The 23293-nt window shown below is 47.7% G+C and overlaps 1 protein-coding gene and 1 long non-coding RNA gene across 6 annotated transcripts in view; both read right to left on the bottom strand.

Moving 5' to 3' along the window:
* RAB43 (RAB43, member RAS oncogene family) overlaps positions 1-23293 on the bottom strand; it is a 40794-nt gene that overhangs the window by 10536 nt on the left and 6965 nt on the right. The window lies entirely within an intron of this gene.
* LOC144339325 (uncharacterized) lies at positions 1671-8183 on the bottom strand. Its single transcript, XR_013414287.1, has 3 exons — positions 7902-8183; positions 3523-4476; positions 1671-2751 (listed from the first exon to the last, which is right to left on the bottom strand). It is a non-coding gene; the product is annotated as an uncharacterized LOC144339325 (long non-coding RNA).

Raw genomic sequence — 23293 nt, 5'->3', positions numbered from 1 at the left:
AACCACAATTCCCATATACTATTGAAAATTGCTAAACATGTAAAAAATAGGAAAATATGAACCACAGATAGGGAAAAAGCAATCTACTGACACTGATGCCAAAATGGCCCAGATATTGCATTTAGTAGGGAGACTTTAAAGCAGTGATTTTAAATATGTTCAGAACATTACAAGGAAAGTATGTTTAAATAATTAAAGAAAAATATCATCATAATGAGTGGACGACTAGGGGATTTAAGGAAATAAATGAAAATTATTTCTTAAAACATTAAAAAATGTTTTATTAAACTATTTATTATTATTAAAATTACTGGCTGGGTGCAGTGCTTCACGCCCATAATCCCAGCACTTTGCAAGGCCAAGGCAGGTGGATCACCTGAGGTCAGGAGTTGAAGACCAGCCTGGCCAACATGGTAAAACTCCATCTCTACTAAAAATACAAAAATTAGCTAGGCATTGTGGTATGCTCCTGTAATCCCAGCTACTTGGGAGGCTGAGGCACGAGAATCCCTTGAACCTTGGAGGCAGAGGTTGCAGTGAGCCCAGATCACACTACTGCACTCCAGCCTGGATAACAGAGCAAGACTATCTCAAACAAAAATATAGATATTAAACTTAAAGGTTTTTTTTTTTAGATGGAGTCTTGCTCTGTCGCCCAGGCTGGAGTGCAGCGGCGTGGTCTCGGCCCACTGCAACCTCTGCTTCCCGGGTTCATGCCATTCTCCTGCCTCAGCCTCCCAAGCAGCTGGGACTACAGGTGTCCACCACCATGCCCGGCTAATTTTTTGTATTTTTAGTAGAGACGGGGTTTCACTGTGTTAGCCAGGGTGGTCTCGATCTCCCGACCTAGTGATCCGCCCACCTCAGCGTCCCAAAGCACTGGGATTACAGGCATGAGCCACAGCGCTTGGCCTTAATTTTTGTTTTGAGACAGAGTTTTGCTTTGTTGCCCAGGCTGGAGTGCAATGGCATGGTCTTGGCTCACCGCCACCTCCTCCTCCTGGGTTCAAGTGATTCTCCTGCCTCAGTCTCCTGAGTAGCTGGGATTCTGGGCATGTGCCATCACACCCGGCTAATTTTGTATTTTTGGTAGAGACGGGGTTTCTCCATGTTGGTCAGGCTGGTCTCAAACTCCCGACCTCAGGTGATCCGCTCGCCTTGGCCTCCCAAAGTGCTGGGATTACAGGCCTGAGCCAGTGTGCCTGGCCTAAACTTAATTTTTAAATGAGTGGAAATTCTAGAACTAAAAATTATAATAAGTGAGGCTGGGTGCAGTGGCTCATGCTTGTAATCCCAGCACTTTGGGCGGCCGAGGCGGGCGGATCACAAGGTCAGGAGATCAAAACCATCCTGGCTAACACGGTGAAACCCCATCTCTACTAAAACTACAAAAAATTAGCTGGGCGTGGTGGCAGGTGCCTGTGGTCCCAGCTACTCGGGAGGCTGAGGCAGGAGAATGGCATGAACCCGGGAGGCCAGAGCTTGCAGTGAGCTGAGATCATGCCACTACACTCCCACCTGGGCAACAGAGCAAGACTCCGTCTCAAAAAAAAAAAAAAATTATAATAAGTGGAAAATTCACTGGATGAGCTTAATAGCAGATTACAGATGGCAGAGAAAAAAAAATCAGTGAACCTGAAGAAAAATCAATAAAGAGTTAACATGAGGAAGGGGAAAAAAGATGGAAGAAAATGAATAAAATCACAAGGTATTGTGAGATAATACCAAACTGTCTCATACTCACATAATTGCAGTTCCAGGAAAAGATAGTGATAATGTGGGAAAAATACTCAAAGAACTAATGTTAGTGGCTGAAAAATCTCCAAATCTGATGAAACACACCTGGCTTAAAGATTCAAGAAGCTCAGCAAACCCCAAGCAGAAAAAATACAAAATACACCAAAGCAGATCACAGTCAGACTGACAGAAAATAAGAATAAAGGGGAAATATAAAAAACCGTCTGATAAAAGACATATTCCATACATGGGAACAACAATACAAATGACAAATAACCACTTCTCAGAATAATGGAGGCTAGAAGACAATGCTGAGAAGTGCTAAAAAGAAAAAAACAAGTGCGGAAAGAAAAAACTCTCAACGCTGAAGTCCTTGTCAAACAAAATTTTCCCTCATAAGACGGTAAAATCAAGACATTTTCAGATAAGTGGAAGTAGAGAGGAAAAAAGCTGCCCTGCAAAAAATGCCAGATGGTACTACCACACTCCAGCCTGAGCAACAGACTGAGACCCTATTTCAAAAGAAGAGTTGGAAGTGGCTGCTCTAGGGCAGGGGGTTGGCAGTATCCTAAAACCTTCTGCTATCAATCCTTGTAGAACCAAATGACTCCTCAACCCATACGCAAGTGTAAGTTTGCTTAAAATAAAAACTAAATGAAAAACCAACAAAATAACTACTGATTAAGGCATGTAGGCCAACCAGCTGGTGAACTGTGGGCAGTAATGGAGAAGATATTTTGGGAAAGTAGACCCTTCCCATGGCTGGTAGTATTCCCACCCTATTCCCCCAAATTAGAGGAAGGGAAGGAAACAGGGCAGCGGTGGTACTCTGGGGCCAACAAGCCTGAGCTCATGACCTGACGCTCTGTCACCAGCTTTGTGTCTCCAGGCTAAAAGTTCAACCTGTTTTTCTTTTTTTTTTTGAGATGAGTCTCGTTCTGTCACCCAGGCTGGAGTGCAGTAGCGTGATCTCTGCTCACTGCAACTTCCGTCTCCCAGGTTGAAGCAATTCTCCTGCCTCAGCCTCCTGAGTAGCTGGGATTACAGGCGTGTGCCACCACACCCGGCTAATTTTTGTATTTTTAGTAGAAATGGGGTTTCGCCATGTTGGCCTGGCTGGTCTCGAACTCCTGACCTCAGGTGATCCGCCCACCTCGGCTTCCCAAAGTGCTGGGATTGCAGGCATGAGCCACCGTGCCCGGCCATTCTGTTTTTCATCCATACAAAAAGGCACTGTCAGAGTCAAATGACCAAATCCTTGTGCCCAAGTGCTAGCATGGAGAAGGTGCTGATAAATGCATCCGTTTAACAATATTTACTGAGCTATTATAATTTTGTGGCAAACGTTTTTAATATACACAAAGGAACTTTAATGCAAATAAGAATATATAAAGTATCAAAAGAAAAATATATTGGGCCGTGTACGAGTCGTTCATTTTTCATTCAACATGTGCTGAGCTCCTGCCTTGTCCTAGTCTCTGCTCTGATAACTGGGGATATAGCAGGGAATGGAGCAAAACCAGCTCCATTCTAGTAAGAGGAGATAGAATGTGCCACAGATCCTTTTAAAAGGTGATCATGGCCCGGCGCGGTGGCTCAAGCCTGTAATCCCAGCACTTTGGGAGGCCGAGACGGGCGGATCACGAGGTCATGAGATCGAGACCATCCTGGCTAACACGGTGAAACCCCGTCTCTACTAAAAAATACAAAAAAGTAGCCGGGTGAGGTGGCGGGCGCCTGTAGTCCCAGCTACTCGGGAGGCTGAGGCAGGAGAATGGCATAAACCTGGGAGGCGGAGCTTGCAGTGAGCTGAGATCCGGCCACTGCACCCCAGCCTGGGCGGCAGAGCAAGACTCCGTCTCAAAAAAAAAAAAAAAAAAAAAAAAAAGGTGATCATGAGCATGCTACAGAACGTGAAAGTCAGGGAGAGAGCCTCAGGGGTGGGTGCCAGCCTACTTGACAATCTGAGAAACTGTCTGCGCTGAGGCCTGAGTGATGAAGAGCCAACCACAGGGACGGTGTTCAGGTGGGGGAAAAGGGTGAAGGCTCAGAGGCAGGAGGATGCTTACTGTGCTAGAGGCATAGAAAGGTCAGTGTTGCCAGATGGATGTGAAGAAGGAAACTGGGAGGAGACATGTTCAGAGACATGGGCCAGAGCCACAGCATATAGGATCTTACAGGCCAAAGTCAAGATTGTGGATTTCATTTTTCTTGCAATGTGAAGTCACTAGAGATTGTCTCAGGCAGGGAAATATGAGCCGGTTTCCTCTTTTCTCCCACTCACATATCTTATCAGTGCACCCTGCACTCCAGCCACAGCTGCAACAACCAGCTTTGCACACACACAAAGGCCTGCCCGCACCGCACCCCTCACTCCCTGCCTGGGAGCATCTCTGAGTCTGGCCAGGGAGTCCTGTCGGAAACCACTGTGTACTCATGCCTCCATGACCCAGAAGAGAGGGACCTCCCCACCCTAGGGATCACCCGTGACTGACGGGAAACAGGGATAAAGCTCTCCTCTCCCACCTCTCAGAGGGACCACTGTGAGACACATTCCTCATGCACTTTGCAAAGTCCTCAGGGTCAAGACCACTGCCCATGGCAGCTAACTGAAAGATGCAGCTCTATCTAAGCCTTGCCTCCTTCCCCAGGCCAGTCTCCAAAGGGGAAGCCCGGACTAAGACAAGATGTGCTCTGGTTTGTTTTTAAAGTATCATGGCCAGGCGCAGTGGCTCATGCCTGTAATCCCAGCACTTTGGGAGGCCGAGGCGGGTGGATCACGAGGTCAGGAGATCGAGACCGTCCTGGCTAATACGGTGAAAACCCATCTCTACTAAAAATATAAAAAATTAGCTGGGCATGCTGGCGGTCGCCTGTAGTCCCAGTTACTCAGGAGGCTGAGGCAGAAGAATGGCGTGAACCCGGGAGGCGGAGCTTGCAGTGAGCTGAGATCGCACCACTGCATTCCAGGCCTGGGCGACAGAGCAAGACTCGTCTCAAAAAAAAATAATAATAATAATCACTCAGGTCACTGGGTGGAGAACAGTCCTGTCATGGGATCACAGAGAGGGCTTAGTGTAACAGGCAGCTTGATCACTTCACCCATGCCTACTCTATTCCAAGAGGAGGGAGAAGCCAAGCCTGGAGACCCCTCTTCACCCCAACCAAGCCAGCTGGCATTAGGCAGCACCCAAAGGAGGCTGGATGAGAGTTGAATGCCTGTGATCTGCCACTTTAGCTACGCTACTTGAGAAACAGGCAGATGACAAGACACAGCAAACAGGAACCATCATACCATCTATTGGAGAGGCCAGGCCTAGGCTCAGTGTCTCAGAAGGCAAGCAGACCCACCCTGTGGACTTGTGGGGGTTCTGGCCATCTCACTCGTCCTTGCCACTGCCTGCAGGCAGAGACCAGGAGCCGACATTATAGAGGAAAGAGGGAGGCTCTGAGGGGTGCCAGGACTCGGCCAAGGAATCCCAACGCAGAGTCCTGGACTCCAGGCTGGCTGTCTCTCTGCCTTGGGAGAGGCCGGGACCAGCAGGGACACATGGGCTCTGAGTCCCCACTGCATCTGCCCTAGCTGTGCCCTCCTCCTGCCCACTTATCCCCACCTCCCTACTGCTACTCCAGCTTCTTACCAGGGTCTACACAAATGGCCTCAGGCCTGTCTCCACACCTCCACTTCACCCAGTCCATTTTCGGCACACAGCACAGTGCAGCATCTGAAACAGTGCTAGGATCTTGTAACTCCTCTGCCCTCAACCCTTGGGTAGCAACCCCAGGATCTGCCTCTTGCCATTCCTAGAGTATTGCAAGGCCTCTGCATCAAGGACATTGCCCTTGGTGTTCCCTGCCTGAAAAGCTCTCCCAGACGCCCATGTGACTGGCCTCCTCATTCATTCCCATCTATGCTTTTTTTTTTTTTGAGACGGAGACTTGCTCTGTTGCCCAGGCTGGAGTGCAGTGGCCAGATCTCAGCTCACTGCAAGCTCTGCTTCCCGGGTTTACGCCATTCTCCTGCCTCAGCCTCCCCAGTAGCTGGGACTACAGGTGCCCGCCACCTCGCCCGGCTAGTTTTTTGTATTTTTTAGTAGAGACGGGGTTTCACCGGGTTAGCCAGGATGGTCTCGATCTCCTGACCTTGTGATCCGCCCGTCTCGGCCTCCCAAAGTGCTGGGATTACAGGCTTGAGCCACCACGCCCGGCCTTTTTTTTTTTTTTTTTTTTAAGATGAAGTCTCACTCTGTCACCCAGGCTGGAGTGCAGTGGTACAATCTCGGGCTTGCTGCAACCTCCGCCTCCCAGGTTAAAGTGATTCTGCTGCCTCAGCCTCTCAAGTAGCTGGGATTACAGGTGTTTGCCACCATGCCCGGCTAATTCTTATATTTTTAGTAGAGACAGGGTTTCACCATGTTTATCAGGCTGGTCTTGAACTCCTGACCTTGGTGATCCGCCCGCCTTGGCCTCCCAAAGCGCTGGGATTACAGGCGTGAGCCACCACACCTGACCAAGAGGCCTTTCTTAAAAGAGCAGTCCCATCCTGTCCCAACCGCAATTTATTTTTTAGTGCACATCACTGCCTGACATGCACACACATACTTTTTAAATGTTTACTCTCTCTGCCTCATGAGTTCCACAAGGGCACAGGCCGCATCGGTCTGGTTTTCTGCAATCTGCACAGCACCTAGCACAGTGCCTGCCATGTAGAAGGTGCCCGACAGAAACATAATCTGGAGGAATGAGTACTGAGGACCATTTTGCCTTGGAAGCCTTTCACACTGCCATTGAATGAGCTGCACACTGTTATGGCTAAGAGTGTTTTTCACTGCCCAGAGGACATAAATGGCCTTAAACTGCTGAAAACATCTGCCAAGTTGAGAATGGGAACCCCACTTTCTCTACTCCCCACCCCCAAGCCCTCCTCCTGCACACTCCCCTGACCAGCCACTAACCTGACCAGCTAACAGGGACTCTAAACTGTGAATGAGCTCCAAGCCCTCTCACCTAGCACATCACCAACTATTTGAACTTTTCCCAGTAGGCTTGTCTTATAATTGACCTTCAGGGAAGGGTGAAGTCCAGAAGCATCTGCTGGACCCAGGGGGTATGGGTAAGGCCTAATTAGGAAAGAAAAAGGGCTACCAGAGTGTGTATGCTCAGAAAAGCAGCACTCCCCCTCCTCTCCCACTCAGCAAGCATTAGCAGGTAAGTTTCATATGGGGTGGAGATTTCAAGGCTGCAAGGGTTTCAGTCCTGGGCTTCGGGCCCTTCTTTCACCTTAGTGACAGAAGGGCTCAGTCCTGCCAATCACTGCCTCAGTGGGGAAGCACGTGTTGGGTGAAGGATGAGGCTTCTTTCCTTTTCTAAGCTCCAAACATAACTCCCAGCTTATACTACCCTCTGACTCTCCACACTCATGACAAAGCAGTGCTTTTCTCACTGTTATCTTTTCTGGGATAAACTGCATTCATCTTAACCTTTTGATGCACTCCTACCTACCCTTCAGGACCCCAGTTCAAAAGTCTCTCATTTTCCCTGACACCATGGGCCATGGGCCAACCCTGAGCATGTTCCCATATGTTCCTTCATGTTCCCCTAACTGTTTACTCTTGCCCCTACAGCAACACACATCACAGAGTGGGTTATCCATCTAAGTCAAATGTCCCACACTATTGGGCTTTGGGGCCAGATGAGGAACATAAAAGGCAGTAAGAAGACAGGACTGGTGGGACTTGCTGGCAATCAGAAAAGGATATGATATTTAAAACAAGTTCAATAGTAACAAACCAGGCAACCACCCTTCTGCTGGCCAAACAAAACGGGCTTTAGGCCAGGTGTGGTGGCTCACTTTGGGAGGCTGAGATGGGCAAATTACCTCAGGCCAGCAGTTCAAGACCAGCCTGGCCAACGTGACGAAATCTTGTCTCTACTAAAAATACAAAAATTAGCTGGGCAAGATGGTACATGTCTGTCATCCTGGTTACTTGGGAGGCTGAAGCACGAGAACTGCTTGAACCTGGGAGGTGGAGGTTGCAGTGAGCCGAGATTGTGCCACTGCACTCCAGCCTGGGCAACAGAGTGAAACTCCATCTCAAAAAACAAACAAACAAACAAACAAACAAAAAACCCAAAAAAACGGGGCTAGGCGCAGTGGCTCATGCCTGTAATCCCAGCACTTTGGGAGGCAAGGCAGGCGAATCACCTGAGGTCAAGAGTTCGAGAGCAGCCTGGCCAACATGGTGAAACGCTGTCTCTACTAAAAATACAAAAATTAGCTGTGCATGGTGGTGGATGCCTATAATCGCATCCAGGAGGCTGAGGCAGGATAATCACTTGAACCCGGGAGGCGGAGGATGCAGTGAGCCGAGGCCACGCCATTGCACTCTAGCCTGGGCAACAAGAGTGAAACTCCATCTCAAAAAAAAAAAAAAAAAAAAAAAAGTTAACATTAAAAAAACAAACAAAAAGCGGGCTTTGTAGTGGAAACTGACCTCGGGCTACTGCTTGGCTCCTGGTTCCTATGTCCATCTCTTGCCACCAGGAATGGATTCCCTAAGGAGAAAGACCCTGTCTTATTCCTCTTGACACCATCAATACTTGCACAGTGCCTGCAGAGAAGGGCCTCAACACATCAGCAGTCCACTGTGGGCAGGTCCCAGTAGTCAGGCCCATGCAGCGGGGCTGAAAGCTGCTTTCCAGGGATTCCTGGTTCACATTCCCACTGAGTGAGTTCAGATGTGCCCCAGTGGGAAATCAATCCTGCCTACTAGGTTAAAAGCACCACTGAAGTTCAGCTCTGGGACCTGTGTCCAGCATCTGTCCCTCCCAATGGAAACAGGAAGGTTTTATTTGACGAGACTTTCTCCTGAGTAACGAAGCAGGCGGTGGGAAGTTCCTTGCTTCTTCATATTAGAGAAGGACCTTGGAAAAGTTAGTTCTCAAGACAAACTCTGAAAACTGTTCAGACTGACCCAAATACAAGTTCCTGAGCTATTTTTCATTGTGTCTTGGGATGTGGTGAGTCAAACCAGGAGATGGAGTTTGTGGGCCATGCCAGCTCCTGACTGCCACTGTCCCTCCTCCCACCGTGCTGCGGTCCTCCAGGGAAGGGTTTGGCCCTGGGCTTGCAAGCAGGCCACAAGCCAGGGAGTGAAGCACTATGAAGTGCCATGGTAAGACAGCAAAATCTCTAGCATATTAACCGGCTAAGGACACAGCCTGCCACCATTTGGCCAGACAGGTGGAGAGAGACCAAAGTGAGGACAAGAAAGGTAAGACCAGGCTGTACCAGCAACACAGGCTGGCGGCAGGCAGAGCAGACTGCAACGCATGCAGTCTGGTGTCAGGGGGCACAAATTCTCTGCAGTAGGGGAGTAGAGGACCAGGACAGACTCTCGTGCCCAAAATTCCTCCCGCCTCTTAAACATGAGTGCCTCAAGGCCCAACATGAGAAATGGCTTTCTTTGTCCCTTGTTAAAATGCAGCTCTCCTTGGGAGGCTTGGTGGCAACGCTGAGTGAAGAAAAATTCAGGATGTGCGTTCCTGTTCCTGTGCTCCACCAGCATGAGATGAGGGAAGGCCCCTTCGGCTTCTCGCAGTTCGAGTTTCCTCCCCAGTCACCCAGGAAGTACAGTAACCCACCATGTTTTGTAGAGCCGGTGAAAGCAAGAGGCCAGAGGCCCTGAAAGTCAGAAGGCAGAGTTCTGTGGGCACCTGGCACTGTCTGTCAGTGCTCCCTGTGTGTCAGGCCATTTCATCCCGTGACAACCCTAGAAGGTCGGTCTCATTACTCCTTATGTCTGAGGGGTCACAGGAATGAAGCATCAGCAGAGGTCTGACTCTGAAGCCTGGTGTCCTTTACTGTGGACATGGCTCCTCCACAAGCACATAGAAACTGCTTCCAAGAAATCTCACTGTCACTGGCACCTCCTGTAGGAATCAAACCCTTTCCTGAACAGCTTGGATGGGAAAAAGGTGCACTGTGGAAAATGATCCTGGCCTCTGGCCAACAAGTCCTGCCTCTTCTGCTTGCCAAGTGCCACCTCTTCCAGGTATTCCTCTTCCTCGCAGGAAGCTAAGGGCATCTACGACTAGCCTGCTGCCACCCAAACAGCTTGCTTGCTTGCAGGCTCCTTGCGGCACGAGGGAAACATTTGGTAATGAGGAAACCAAGGCAGCATGCAGGAGCTTGCAGTGGGCACCGCTAAGCCGGGAGGCCCATCAGGAAGGGCTTTCAGCAAGCATTGACAGCATCCTCAGAGTCAGAGCTGCAAGCACCAGTGTCCTTGGTAGACAGCCTCCTGGAGCCCTCACAGCCTCCACAAGAATTCCCGTAAACCCCACACCTCTTTTCCCCAAATTCCTCAGCTGCAAGGGCCCAGGCACAAGGGATTCAGATGTCCTGTGGCCCACACGAACAACGCCAACCCTCAAACCATCCCTCCAGTTTCCTACTACTTTGGTCATCAGCGATATCCCAGACTGGCCTCACGTGTCCATCACCCTCACCCTGCACACCATTCAGTTGCCTCATCAACTCTCTAGAGCAAACCCTCTTCCCCGGGCTCCCAGGCACAGTTGGCCGTTTCACTGCCTATGGCCCCCAGGCCCATGACCTGCCAGTGCCACCAGGCTGGCCCTCATACTTGCCATGCTCTCATCTGCCCCCATTCTCCAGCTGCACGTAGCTTGGACAAACATCACACTCCTCCCTCCCAAGGCCACAGCTCTGCACAGAGGCGGCCGTGGCATTCAAAGCCCTGCCCATTTCACTTCCCTAGGAATCCCTCACGAATCTTCCAGGGCCTCCCTCTCTTTCACGCCTCTGTGGCCCTGAGAAATGTGGATTAAAGCCCCCCGCCAAGCTCCGCAGAACTCAGCATGCCTCCCTAGGACAGCCACGGCAGCCACATGGCCCTGCCTTCCAGGAACAGCCCTGACTGTCCATGTTTGGCCGGCTGTTGCCACAACGTGTGGAGGTGAAAGATGAGTACTTGTCAGGCCATGCAGTCCAACTCTTGCTTCAGAAGTCTCAGTTACCACAGCCACAGCATTAATAGCATTGTATGCTAATTATCTGTCTACATATATTTTCTCCACCAGAGGTGAGTCCCCGAACAGAGACTGCCTCTTATTTACCTTTCTCTCTCTGGTGCCTAGAACAGTGCCTGGGAGAGAGCAGGTACCTAAGGAATGAATGAACAAATAAACCATACACAAGTCACCATGCTATGTAATTTACATACAGGGTGTCAGATGGGTAATTCCCAGCCAACAACCATAACTAAACTAGACAGAGCACCACCTTCCAGGTTTCAAGGGTTCTTCCCTTTTAGCCCCATTTCAACTTGTCTGGTGCTCCAGATGGAAGGCCGTAGCTCTTAAGCGATCAAGAAACACAAGTCAAAAGAACAGAGAAATCTTTAGAAATCAACAGAAATGGAGAAAGCTGGTAAACACCACCCTAACCAGGTGATCAAACAGGCCCCATTACTAGTGGGGAACCTGGCACCAGGGGCTGCCTCCCGTGCTGCAGGATGAAGCCTACAACATCCCCTAGGATACATTCTTGCCAGAAGGGTTTAACTTGAGGCTCATCGAGTCCTCACACTTCCAGCTTACAGGAAATATAAGGAATAAAGAAACAAGTGAAAAAACAACATAAGGAAACTATGAGAAAAAACTAGAAGGTGACTCTAACAACAACAACAAAAAATCATGGCATATACTCATCTATAAATTAATTTTTAAAAATCAATGTCATTTGGCTGGGTATGGCGGCTCATGCCTGTAATCCCAGCACTTTGGGAGGCCGAGGCGGGTGGATCACGAGGTCAGGAGATTGAGACCATCCTGGCTAACATGTTGAAACCCCATCTTTACTAAAAATACAAAAAATGTGCTGGGTGTGGTGGTGGGTGCCTGTAGTCCCAGCTACTTGGGAGGCTGAGGTAGGAGAATGGTGTGAACCCAGGAAGCGGAGCTTGCAGTGAGCCGAGATCGTGCCACTGCACTCCAGCCTGGGTGACAGACCACTACTCCGTCTCAAAAAAAAAAAAAAAAAAAAAAAAAAAAAAAAAACCAAAACCACAAAATAAAATAAAAATTAAAAATTAAAAAGTTGCATGTAGTCGGGCGCGGTGGCTCACGCCTGTAATTCCAACACTTTGGGAGGCCAAGGTAGGCAGATCACTTGAGGTCGGGAGTTTCGAGACCAGCCTGACCAACATGGAGAAATCCTGTCTCTACTAAAAATACAAAATTAGCTGGGCGTGGTGGCACATGCCTGTAGTCCCAGCTACTTGGGAGGCTAAGGCAGGAGAACTGCTTGAACCCGGGAGGCGGAGGTTGCAGTGAGCCAAGATCGTGCCATTGTACTCCAGCCTGATCAACAAGAGCAAAACTCCATCTAAAAAAAAAAAAAAAAAAAAAAAAACAGTTGCATGTTAACGTATTCAGGTGTGAAGTATGATGTTTACAACTTACTTTAAAATTGTTTTTAAAAATGTGTATTATGGCCGGGTATGGTGGCTCACACCTATGATCCCAATACTTTCGGAGGCCGAGGTGGGCGGGTCACCTGACTTCAGGAGTTCGAGAGCAGCCTGACCAACATAGCAAAACACCACCTTTACTAAAAATACAAAAATTAGCCAGATGTGGTGGCGTGCACCTGTAATCCCAGCTACTCTTGAAAGGCTGTGGCAGGAGAATCGCTTGAACCTGGGAGGCGGAAGTTGCGGTGAGCCAAGATAGTGCCACTGCACTCCAGTCTGGGTGACAGAGCGAGGTTCCATCTTAAAAAAAAAAAAAAAAAAAAAAAAAAAAAAAAAGGAAAAGACAAGAGACCTGGCAGACAGACCTTAAATTTTAGCTCCTGTCCTGTACAACCTCCAGAAAAGAGAATAGAGAGATGACAAGAAGGAGTTAATCAAAGAAATAAAAGAAAATTCTCAAGAGGGCTAGAAACACAGTAATTTTCACATTGGCTATACCTACCAAGTTCAGAGCAGGATGAATGAAAAAAATCCCACATGTAAACAGGCTGTGGTAAGACTTCAAAACACCAGAAGTAATTTTTTTAAAAGCCTATATATTTCCAAAAGTAAAATATGAGTTAACAACAAGCAAACAATAATTCAACTACTATCAGACTTCATATCAGCTGCAGCATTAGGCTGATAATGTGTTGGTGGCTCCCAACATATTACTCACGTACTTTTGGTGATGCTGGTAGAAACAAGCCTCCTCCCAGGCTGGGTGTGGTGGCTCACGCCTGTAATCCCAGCATTTTGGGAGGCTGAGGCAGGCGGATCACAAGGTCAGGAGATCAAGACCATCCTGGCTAACATGGTGAAACCCCGTCTCTACTAAAAATACAAAAAATTAGCCGGTCGTGGTGGCGGGCACCTGTAGTCCCAGCTACTCGGGAGGCTGAGGCAGGAGAATGGCGTGAACCCGGGAGGCGGAGCTTGCGGTGAGCCAAGATCGCACCACTGCATTCCAGCCTGGGCAACGGACCAAGACTCCGTCTCAAAAAAAAAAAAAAAGAAACAAGCCTCCTCCTCAACAAGAGCCTCAGGCAGCATCCAGATAAGGGTACTGTCATCACAGGAGGCCACAGCTCCATGCACGTGACTGCCCCTGTAGACCTTTCAGTGGGACACGATGTGGAGGAGGAAAACAGTGATATTGAGCATCCTGACCCTGTGTAGGCCTAGGCTAATGTATGTGTGTCTTAGTTTTTAATAAAAAAGTAAACTAAGTAAACATTTTTAAAATAGAAAAAAACTTATAGAATGTAAAAAAACACATTTTTATAACGGCTGTACAACATGTTTGTGTTTTAATCAAGTGTTATTACAAAAGAGTCAAAAGTTAAAAACATTGCTGACTGTGAAAAAAAATTAAAAACCAGTTTATTTATTTATTTATTTATTTTTGAGACGGAGTCTCGCTCTATCGCCCAGGCTGGAGTGCTGTGGCCGGATCTCAGCTCGCTGCAAGCTCCACCTCCCGGGTTCCCGCCATTCTCCTGCCTCAGCCTCCCGAGTAGCTGGGACTACAGGCGCCCGCCACCTCGCCCGGCTAGTTTTTTGTATTTTTTAGTAGAGACGGGGTTTCACCGTGTTAGCCAGGATGGTCTTGATCTCCTGACCTTGTGATCCGCCCGTCTCGGCCTCCCAAAGTGCTGGGATTACAGGCTTGAGCCACCGCGCCCGGCCTAAAAACTAGTTTAACACAAGCTTGTCCAACCCATGGCCCACAGGCCACATGTGGCCCAGGATGGCTTTGAATGCAGCAAAACACAAATTCATAAACTTTCTTAAAACATTGTGAGATTTTTTTTTTTAAGCTCATCAGCTATCGTTAGTGTATTTTATGCGTGGCCCAAGACAACTCTTCTTCTGATGTAGCCCAGGGAAACCAAAAGATTGGACATCCCTGATTTAACAGTTTATAAAGAAAAAAGGGGCCAGGCGCAGTGGCTCACGCCTGTAATCCTAGCACTTTGGGACACCGAGGCGGGTGGATCATGAGGTCACGAGATTGAGACCATCCTGGCTAACACAGTGAAACCCCCCGTCTCTACTAAAAATACAAAAAATTAGCCAGACGTGGTGGCGGGCGCCTGTAGTCCCAGCTACTGGGGAGGCTGACACAGGAGAATCCTGTGAACCCGGGAGGCGGAGCCAGGAGGCGGAGCTTGCAGTGAGCCGAGATCACGCCACCGCACTCCAGCCTGGGCAACACAGTGAGACTCCGTCTCAAAAAAAAAAAAAAAAAAAAAAAGGAAAAGAAAAAGAAAAAAGGGCTGGGTGCAAGGGCTCACACTTGTAATCTTAGTACTTTGGGAGGCTGAGGCAGGCAGATTGCCTGAGGTCACGAGTTCAAGACCAGCCCGGCTGATATGGTGAAACCCCGTTTCTACTAAAAATACAAAAATTAGCCGAGAGTGATGGCGACTCCCTGTAATCCCAGCTACTTGGGAGGCTCAGGCAGGAGAATTCTTTGAACCCAGGAGGCGGAGGTTGCGGTGAGCCGAGATTGCACCATTGCACTCCAGCCTGGGCAACAAGAGCAAGACTCCATCTCAAAAATAAAAATACAAAAAAGAAAGAAAAAAGAAAAAAAAGTTTATAAAGCAAAACAAAGCTACCGTAAGCTAAGGTTAATTTATTATTGAAGAAAGAAAACTTAAGCAAACTTAGTGTAGGCTAAGTGTCCAGTGTGTATGAAGTCTACGGTAGAGCAGTCATGCCCTAGGCCTTCACAGTCACTCACCTTCATTCATTCACTCACCCAGAGCAACTTCCAGTCCTGCATGCTCCATTCATGGTTAGTGTCCTATACAAATATTCCGATTTTTATATTTTATACTGTCTTTTTACTGCCTCTTTTCTATGTTTAGCTATGTTTACTTTAGATCCACAAACACCTGCTATGGCGTTGTAACGGTCTACGGTGTTCAGTACAGGTTTGTAGCTTAGGAGCAACAGGCCACACCATATAGCCTAGGTGTGTGGAGGCTATGCCATCTAAGGTGTGTAAGGACACTCTACAATGGGCACATGATGGACTTGCCTAACGACACACTTCTCAGAACCTATCCCCATCTTTAAGCAACACACAACTGTAGTTCAGTATCTTAAGTTCTCGGGAAGATTATTTTGTACTTAGATTTCTATATCTAGCCAAGCTAACATTTAAGTGAGGGAAAAATAATTTTGGTTATGTGATTACTGAAAGTTTATCAACTACAGACTTTTTCTGTAAGAATCATTTGAGAGGCTGGGCACGGTGGCTCATGCCTGTTATCCTAGCACTATGGGAGGCCGAGGCGGGTGGATCACAAGGTCAGGAGATGGAGACCAACTGGTTAACATGGTGAAACCCTGTCTCTAATAAAAATACAAAATAAATTAGCTGGGCGTGGTGGCGGGTGCCTGTAGCCCCAGCTACTCAGGAGGCTGAGGCAGGAGAATGGCGTGAACCCAGGAGGCGGAGCTTGCAGTGAGCCGAGATCACGCCACCGCACTCCAGCCTGGGTGACAAGAGGGAGACTCCGTCTCAAAAAAAAAAAAAGAATCATTTGAGAAAAAATTCAGACAAAACTAAAATGAATCAAAGAAATAAAGAATAGTATGTTTAAAAATAATAAAACTTAGGCCGGGCAGGGTGGCTCAAGCCCGTAATCCTAGCACTTTGGAAGGTCGAGGCATGTGGATCACGAGGTCAGGAGTTCAAGAGCAGCCTGGCCAACACAGTGAAACCCCGTCTCTACTAAAAATACAAAAAAATTAGCCAGGTGTGGTGGCAGGCGCCTGTAATCCCAGCTCCTTGGAGACCGAGGCAAGGAAAAGTGCTTGAATCTGGGAGGCAGAGGTTGCAGTGAGCCGAGATCGCACCACTGCACTCCAGCCCGGGTGACAGTGCGAGATTCCGTCTATAATAATAATAATAATAATAATAATAAATGTTAGATTTAAGTCTAACTGTTGGTACATAATGTAAAAAAAAATTTGGAATGGGCAATGAGGAGAAAGTAAAAGTGTGCTTGGTTTTTTTGTTTGTTTGTTTGTTTGTTTTTGTGAGACAGAGTCTCACTCTGTCACTTAGGATGGAGTGCAATGGTGCGATCCTGGCTCACTGCAGCCTCCACCTCCTGGGCTCAAGTGATCCTCCCACCTCAGTCTCCTGAGTAGCTGGGACTACAGACACACAACACCATACCTGGTTAATTTTTTTTTATTCTTTGTAGAGATGGGGTCTCCCTATGTTGTCCAGGCTAATCTCAAACTCCTGGGCTATAGCAATCCGCCCACCTCTGCCTCCCAAAGTGTTGGGATTATGGTGGTTCTTGTCTTCTTTAGGTGAAAAAAACCAAATCCTGGTAGTTAAATTTAAACATGAATTTAAAACTTAATAAAATGGATAGAAACAGCACTATATTTCCAACTTACTAGAAAGTAACATGGAAGACAACTGATCAATTCAACAAAAGCAAGCCAAGAGGTAGCTAGATAAACGGAGAAAGGGTGTGCTTCCTTCCTGCCTTCCTTCATTCATTCAACAAACCAAAAGATAAAGTACACTGTTCCAAGTGCTTTGTTACCTAAGACAAAGTCCATGCCCAGAAGCGCTGAGTGCCTGAGGGTGGAAGGAAGCAAACAGTAACAAACAAGTGAAGTATGACTGGGGCAATGCAAAGTAAAAAACAAAACAAGGCAAGTAAGGGCATAATGTTGAAAACATTCTGCAGCTAGGTGTGGTTCAGGCCTGAAATCCTAGCACTTTGGGAGGCCAACGTGGTGGATCACAGGTCAGGAGATCGGACAATCCTGGCTAATACAGTGAAACTCTGTCTCTACTAAAAATACAAAAAATTAGCTGGGCATGGGGCGGGCGCCTGTAGTCCCAGCTACTAAGGAGGCTGAGGCAGGAGAATGGCATGAACCCGGGAGGCGGAGCTTGCAGTGAGCAGAGATCATGCCACTGCACTCCAGCCTGGGCAACAGAGTGAGACGCCGTCTCAAAAACACACACACACAAAAAAAAAAAAAACAAAAAAAAGAAAACATTCTGCACAGTCCCACTTATGTATAACATCTAGAATAGGCAAACCTATAGTGAGAGAAAGTAGCTAAGTGGTTGCCAGGGGCTGCTGGGGATCAAGAAGTGAGAGTGGCTGCTTATGGGGATGAAGTTTCTTTTGGGGTGATGAAAATATCCTAAAATCAACTGTGGTGATGACTGCACAACTCTCTGAGTATATTAAAAAACAAACAAACAGACAAACAAAACACTGAATCGCACACTTTAAGGGGGAATTTTTATCGTATGTGGATTATATCTCAACAAAGTTTTTTTTTTTTTTCTTTTTAGGGAACTTGGGAGAGTGCTACGTTAGACAGGACAGTCAGGTAAGATAATTCAGGGAAAGCAAAATATCAATCTGTAGACATATGCACTTGTACCACAAATGTACAGCAAACTGGCCCCAAGCCTATCTGGCCACACCTCACCTTCCAGCCATTACCATGTGCCTTCCCAAGGGCAGGGGACTCCGCAAATTCCTAGGAGGTCTCCTTTTTTCACTTCACATGCATTTCTCCTTCCATGTGTTCTGTTAAAACGTGGAGGGTGTCCTCCAGCCCTTTCCTGGACTCTTCTAGTAGAGCTTCTAGTAGAGCTTCAAGAGTCCATGGCTGGGCGCAATGGCTCATGCCTGAGGCCGAGGTGGGCAGATCACTTAAGGTCAGGAGTTTGAGACCAGCTTGGCCAACATGGCAAAACCTCATCTCTACTAAAAATATAAAAATTAGCCAGGTGTAGTGGTGTGCACCTGTGGTCCCAGCTACTCAGGAGGCTGAGGCAGGAGAATCGCTTGAACCTAGGAGGCCGAAGTTGCAATGAGCTGAGATGGCACCACTGCACTCCACCTGGGTGACAGAGACTCCATCTCAAAAAAAAAAAAAAACACAAAACAAACAAACAAACAAACAAAAACAAAAACAAAAAAAATGGAGAGAGACCTGTGCTGCCAGCCGTGGGATCCAGCGGCACCCACCCATCAGATGTTGATCCTGCTCCTCACTCTCCCACTCATGCAGCCAACACATGTTGAGGGCTTATTCTGGGGAAGAAACCCAAACAAAACTGGAGGGTCAGAGTTTACACTGAAGTATTGGCCTTGAGATTTCAATGATAAAAACGATTTTTTTCTAAGAGATTTTTCTACATATTTCATAGAATTTTCACGTATTTCATAAAATTGATTCTGTTCTATGTAAACATGAGAGTCCAATTCTTATTGGGAGCATTGAAAAAAATAATATAAACATAACGGATATTAACAATTCCTAACTAGCAAACTGAAGTTTACTCTGACACTAAGATCCATTTTTTTGGTCACGAAATCACCCACTATTTATGGACCCACACAGTTAAAAGCCAAGAATAAGGCCAGGCGCGGTGGCTAACGTCTGTAATCCTAGCACTTTGGGAGGCTAAGGCAGGTGGATTGTGTGAGTCCAGGAGTTTGAGATCAGCCTGGGCAACAGTGCGAAACCCCATCTCTACTAAAAATACAAAAAATTAGCCAGGCGTGGTGGCGTATGCCCTGTAGTTCCAGCTACTCAGGAGGCTGAGGTGGGAGAATCACCTGAACCCAAGAGGCAGAGGCTGCGGTGAGCTGAGATCGTGCCAGTGCACTCCAGCCTGGGCAACCAGAGTGAGACCTGAGACCCTGTTTCCAAACAAAAAAGAATAAAAAAAAAAAAACCCAAAATCAAAGTTTTTAATTAGAAATTGTAAACAGCATTTTTTGATTTTAAAAACACCCAATTTTTATACTCCATAGCCATAAAAATGGTGGGCATGGAGGTTATCTGGCTTGAAATGACAAGGGCCTTTTTTCTTTTTTTTTTTGCTTTTTTTGAGACGGAGTCTCACTCTGTCGCCCGGGCTGGAGTACAGTGGCCGGATCTCAGCTTACTGCAAGCTCCGCCTCCCGGGTTTACGTCATTCTCCCGCCTCAGCCTCCCGAGTAGCTGGGACTACAGGCGCCCGCCACCTCGCCCGGCTAGTTTTTTGTATTTTTTTAGTAGAGACGGGGTTTCACTGTGTTAGCCAGGATGGTCTCGATCTCCTGGCCTCGTGATCCGCCCGTCTCGGCCTCCCAAAGTGCTGAGATTACAGGCTTGAGCCACCGCGCCCGGCCGACAAGGGCCTTTTTTCAAAGAATAACAGAACCTAGAGAGGCTTCTGAGATCACCCAGTCCCACTTCGTCACGCAACAGTGAGGAAACTGATGCAGCAAGGAGGAGAAATGACTCCCAGCCCTCGTGCTGTTAGCCGAAGGCCAGGCTTTTAGGTCTCTCAAACCAAAATGCATCTTGTCCCCTTTAAGAGACGTCACCTCAGAAGGCAGTACACTTACTCCAACAGCTGCCACTGCCCAGCGCATACAGGAATTGCCTAACATGAACCAGAATTATTTTATAGCCAGACTTCATTTTGGACAGAAGAACTGCTAACATTATGGTAGGCAGGCTGGTTTTTGTTGGTGTTTTTTTTTTTTTTTTTTTTTTTTTGAGACAGGGTCTCACTCTGTCACCCAGGCTGGAGTGCAGTGGTATGGTCATAGTTACCTGCAGCCTTGACCTCTGGGACTTAAGCAATTCTCCTGCCTCAGCCTCCTCAGTAGCTGGGACTATAGACATGCATCACCACACCTGGCTAATTTTTAATTTTTTTTGTAGAGATGAGGTCTCCCTATGTTGTCCAGGCTTCTTTTGACTGTTTTATGCATCAAACCCACCCCTGGAACACCCACCAAAGCAGGTGCGGGTTACAGCAGATGAAACCTTTGGGAAAAGCATATACAATTACCCAAAGAGATGACTCTGAAAGGGATAACACCCATATACACGTTTGAGTTTTAGGTTATTTTAATTTTTATTATTTTATGTTTTTGAGATGGAGTCTTGCTCTGTCGCCCAGGCTGGAGTGCAGTGGCACGATCTCAGCTCACTGCAACCTCCCCCTCCCGGGTTCAAGCAATTCTCCTGCCTCAGCCTCCCGAGTAGCTGGGATTACAGGCACACACTACCACGCCTGTCTAATTTTTGTATTCTTAGTAGAGGCGGGGTTTCACCATGTTGGCCAGGCTGGTCTTGAACTCTTGACCTCATGATCTACCTGCCTCGGCCTCCCAAAGCGCTGGGATTACAGCCATGAGCCACTACATCCGGCCCTAGGTTATTTTTAAATGCCAGTCACATTACTCTCCAGCCACACTGTTTTTGGGATGTCAGAGTGGTCATTCACGAGTACAGGTGAAAACCCCTAACAAGTGATGCTCACACACAGTTTTTGGGATTAAGTTTGCCTTTTTCCAATCCAGAAAAGGGAGATTTGGAAGGCAAACTGGTGCAAGTAGAGGAGAGCTGATTTTAATGGTATCTAGATAGGAGCTATGAATGGCAAACAGTCCTTACACACGAACCCAAAGCAGGTTAGAAAAACCCGACATGTGGCTGGGCACAGTGGCTCATGCCTGTAATCCCAGCACTTTGGGAGGCCAAGGCAGGCGGATCATGAGGTCAAGGGATCCAGACCATCCTGGCCAACATGGTGACACCCTGTCTCTACTAAAAATACAAAAATCAGCTGGGCGTGGTGGTGTGTGCCTGTAGTCCCAGCTACTTGGAAGGCTGAGGCAGGAGAACTGCTTGAATCAGGGAGGTAGAGGTTGCAGTGAGCCAGGATCGCGCCTTGTGTCACTGCACTCCGGCCTGGTGACAGAGCAAGACTCTGTCTCGAAAGAAAAAAAAAGAAAGATTCGATATGTAACAGCATTTGGTTGGCTTCTGCTGCCACATCAACAATAAAACAGCACTTCGCAGGCCAGTCTAGAAAGTGGAATTTTTCTGTCATTCACACTGGCCACTCCAAACACTACTCACAGTTCATCTGAATTAATAAGCATTTATTTAATAAGTACCGGGCATTAAAATGTTGACATGATACTGCTAATCAATGTGTAAAATGCAAGCAATATAGGATGGCCTAGATTTTAAATCAGTCCCAACCTTTTTCATTTGTGGATTTGTTTGTGTTTGCGGTAGTAGGAGAGGGCACAACACTGCAATGAGGAGAAAAGTACCAGACTAGGAGCTGAAAAGCTCGGCTCTGGTTCGCACTTTACCACAAATGGGCTTTCATTTCCTCTTCTGTAAGATGGGGATAGTCTCCCACAGGGTGGCTATGAGGATCAAATGCAACAACTCATGAGAAAAGCAGTGGAAACTGATAAAACACATGCACATTTGAGGGAGAGTTGCTCCTCTTATTACTGAACTCTGAGAATTCCTCATACCCAAAGCACCCAGGAAAACCACCTAGCATGAGGCCTCAGCAAAGGCCAATCACAGCCTCAGCACTACACAAAAGCCAGTGCAAGGTAAAGAAACCTACAAGGGGGCTGGGCGCGGTGGCTCAAGCCTGTAATCTCAGCACTTTGGGAGGCTGAGACGGGCGGATCACGAGGTCAGGAGATCGAGACCATCTTGGCTAACCCGGTGAAACCCTGTCTCTACTAAAAATTACAAAAAACTAGCCGGGCGAGGTGGCGGGCGCCTGTAGTCCCAGCTACTTGGGAGGCTGAGGCAGGAGAATGGCATAAACCCAGGAGGCGGAGCTTGCAGTGAGCTGAGATCCCGCCACTGCACTCCAGCCTGAGTGACAGGGCGAGACTCCATCTCAAAAAAAAAAAAAAAAAAAAAAAAAAAGAAACCTACAAGGGCTAAACAACCAATGAGAGGAAAGCAAGGAAAGCAGACATGTGGACATCCTGAGTCACCGCATGGAGACAAACGGTGGTAAAGGCCTTGTGTGCCTCTGCTTCCCGCAATCTCTGATCAGTTTGGGGTCACTGTATAGCTCTATTTCCAGTACTAGCATAGCCACAGGGGTCAGTCTCTTCCCTTTATAGAAATCCCACATGGGCCAATAAGACAAGTATTATCGTCTTCACTTTACTGACAGGACAACAGGTCAATGAAGTGACTTGCTTACGGTCAGCCAGGCAACTAGGCTGAGAAACCAAGCTTCCTGACCCCCCTCCCCCAATCCACTCTCTCTCCTCAGGTGGTTACACACCAACATCAGTTCCCATCTGTGAATGATCCACTACGGGTCAGGTCCTTAAGGGCAGGGGTTCTGCAGGTGAAGACAGATTTGAAGAGGTGAAGTTTGGCCGGGCGCGGTGGCTCAAGCCTGTAATCCCAGCACTTTGGGAGGCCGAGACGGGCGGATCACGAGGTCAGGAGATCGAGACCATCCTGGCTAACACAGTGAAACCCCGTCTCTACTAAAAATACAAAAAAAAAAACTTAGCCGGGCGAGGTGGCAGGCGCCTGTAGTCCCAGCTACTCGGGAGGCTGAGGCAGGAGAATGGCGTGAACCCGGGAGGCGGAGCTTGCAGTGAGCTGAGATCCGGCCACTGCACTCCAGCCTGGGTGACAGAGCGAGACTCCGTCTCAAAAAAAAAAAAAAAAAAAAAAAGAGGTGAAGTCACATGCCTGTGGTACAGTATCCCCCGCTCATCCATGGTTTCACTTTCCAAGGTTTCAGCTACCTGCCATCAACCTTGCTCTAAATATATTAAGTAGGGCCAGGGCGTGGTGGCTCATGCTTATAATCCCAGCACTTCGGGAGGCCGACTTGAGGTCGGGAGTTCGAGACCAGCCTGGCCAACATGGTGAAAGACTGTCCCTACTTAAAAAAAAAAAAAAAAAATACAAAACACAAAATTAGCCAGGCATAGTGGTTCATGCCTTTAATCCCAGCTGCTAAGGAGGCTGAGGCAGGAGAATCACTTGAGCCCAGGAGACGGAGGTTGCAGCGAGTCGAGGTCATGCCATTGTACTCCAGCCTCGGCAACAAGAGTGAAACCCTGTCTCAAAAAATAAAAAAAAATAAAAAATAAAAATATTAAGTAGGCCAGGCCCAGTGGCTCACGCCTGTAATCACATCACTTTGGGAGACC

This window comes from Macaca mulatta, chromosome 2 (assembly GCF_049350105.2).
Source record: "Macaca mulatta isolate MMU2019108-1 chromosome 2, T2T-MMU8v2.0, whole genome shotgun sequence".
NCBI lineage: Eukaryota > Metazoa > Chordata > Mammalia > Primates > Cercopithecidae > Macaca > Macaca mulatta.
Note: the sequence above shows the minus strand (reverse complement) of the source record. Positions and strands in the feature narration are given on the sequence as shown.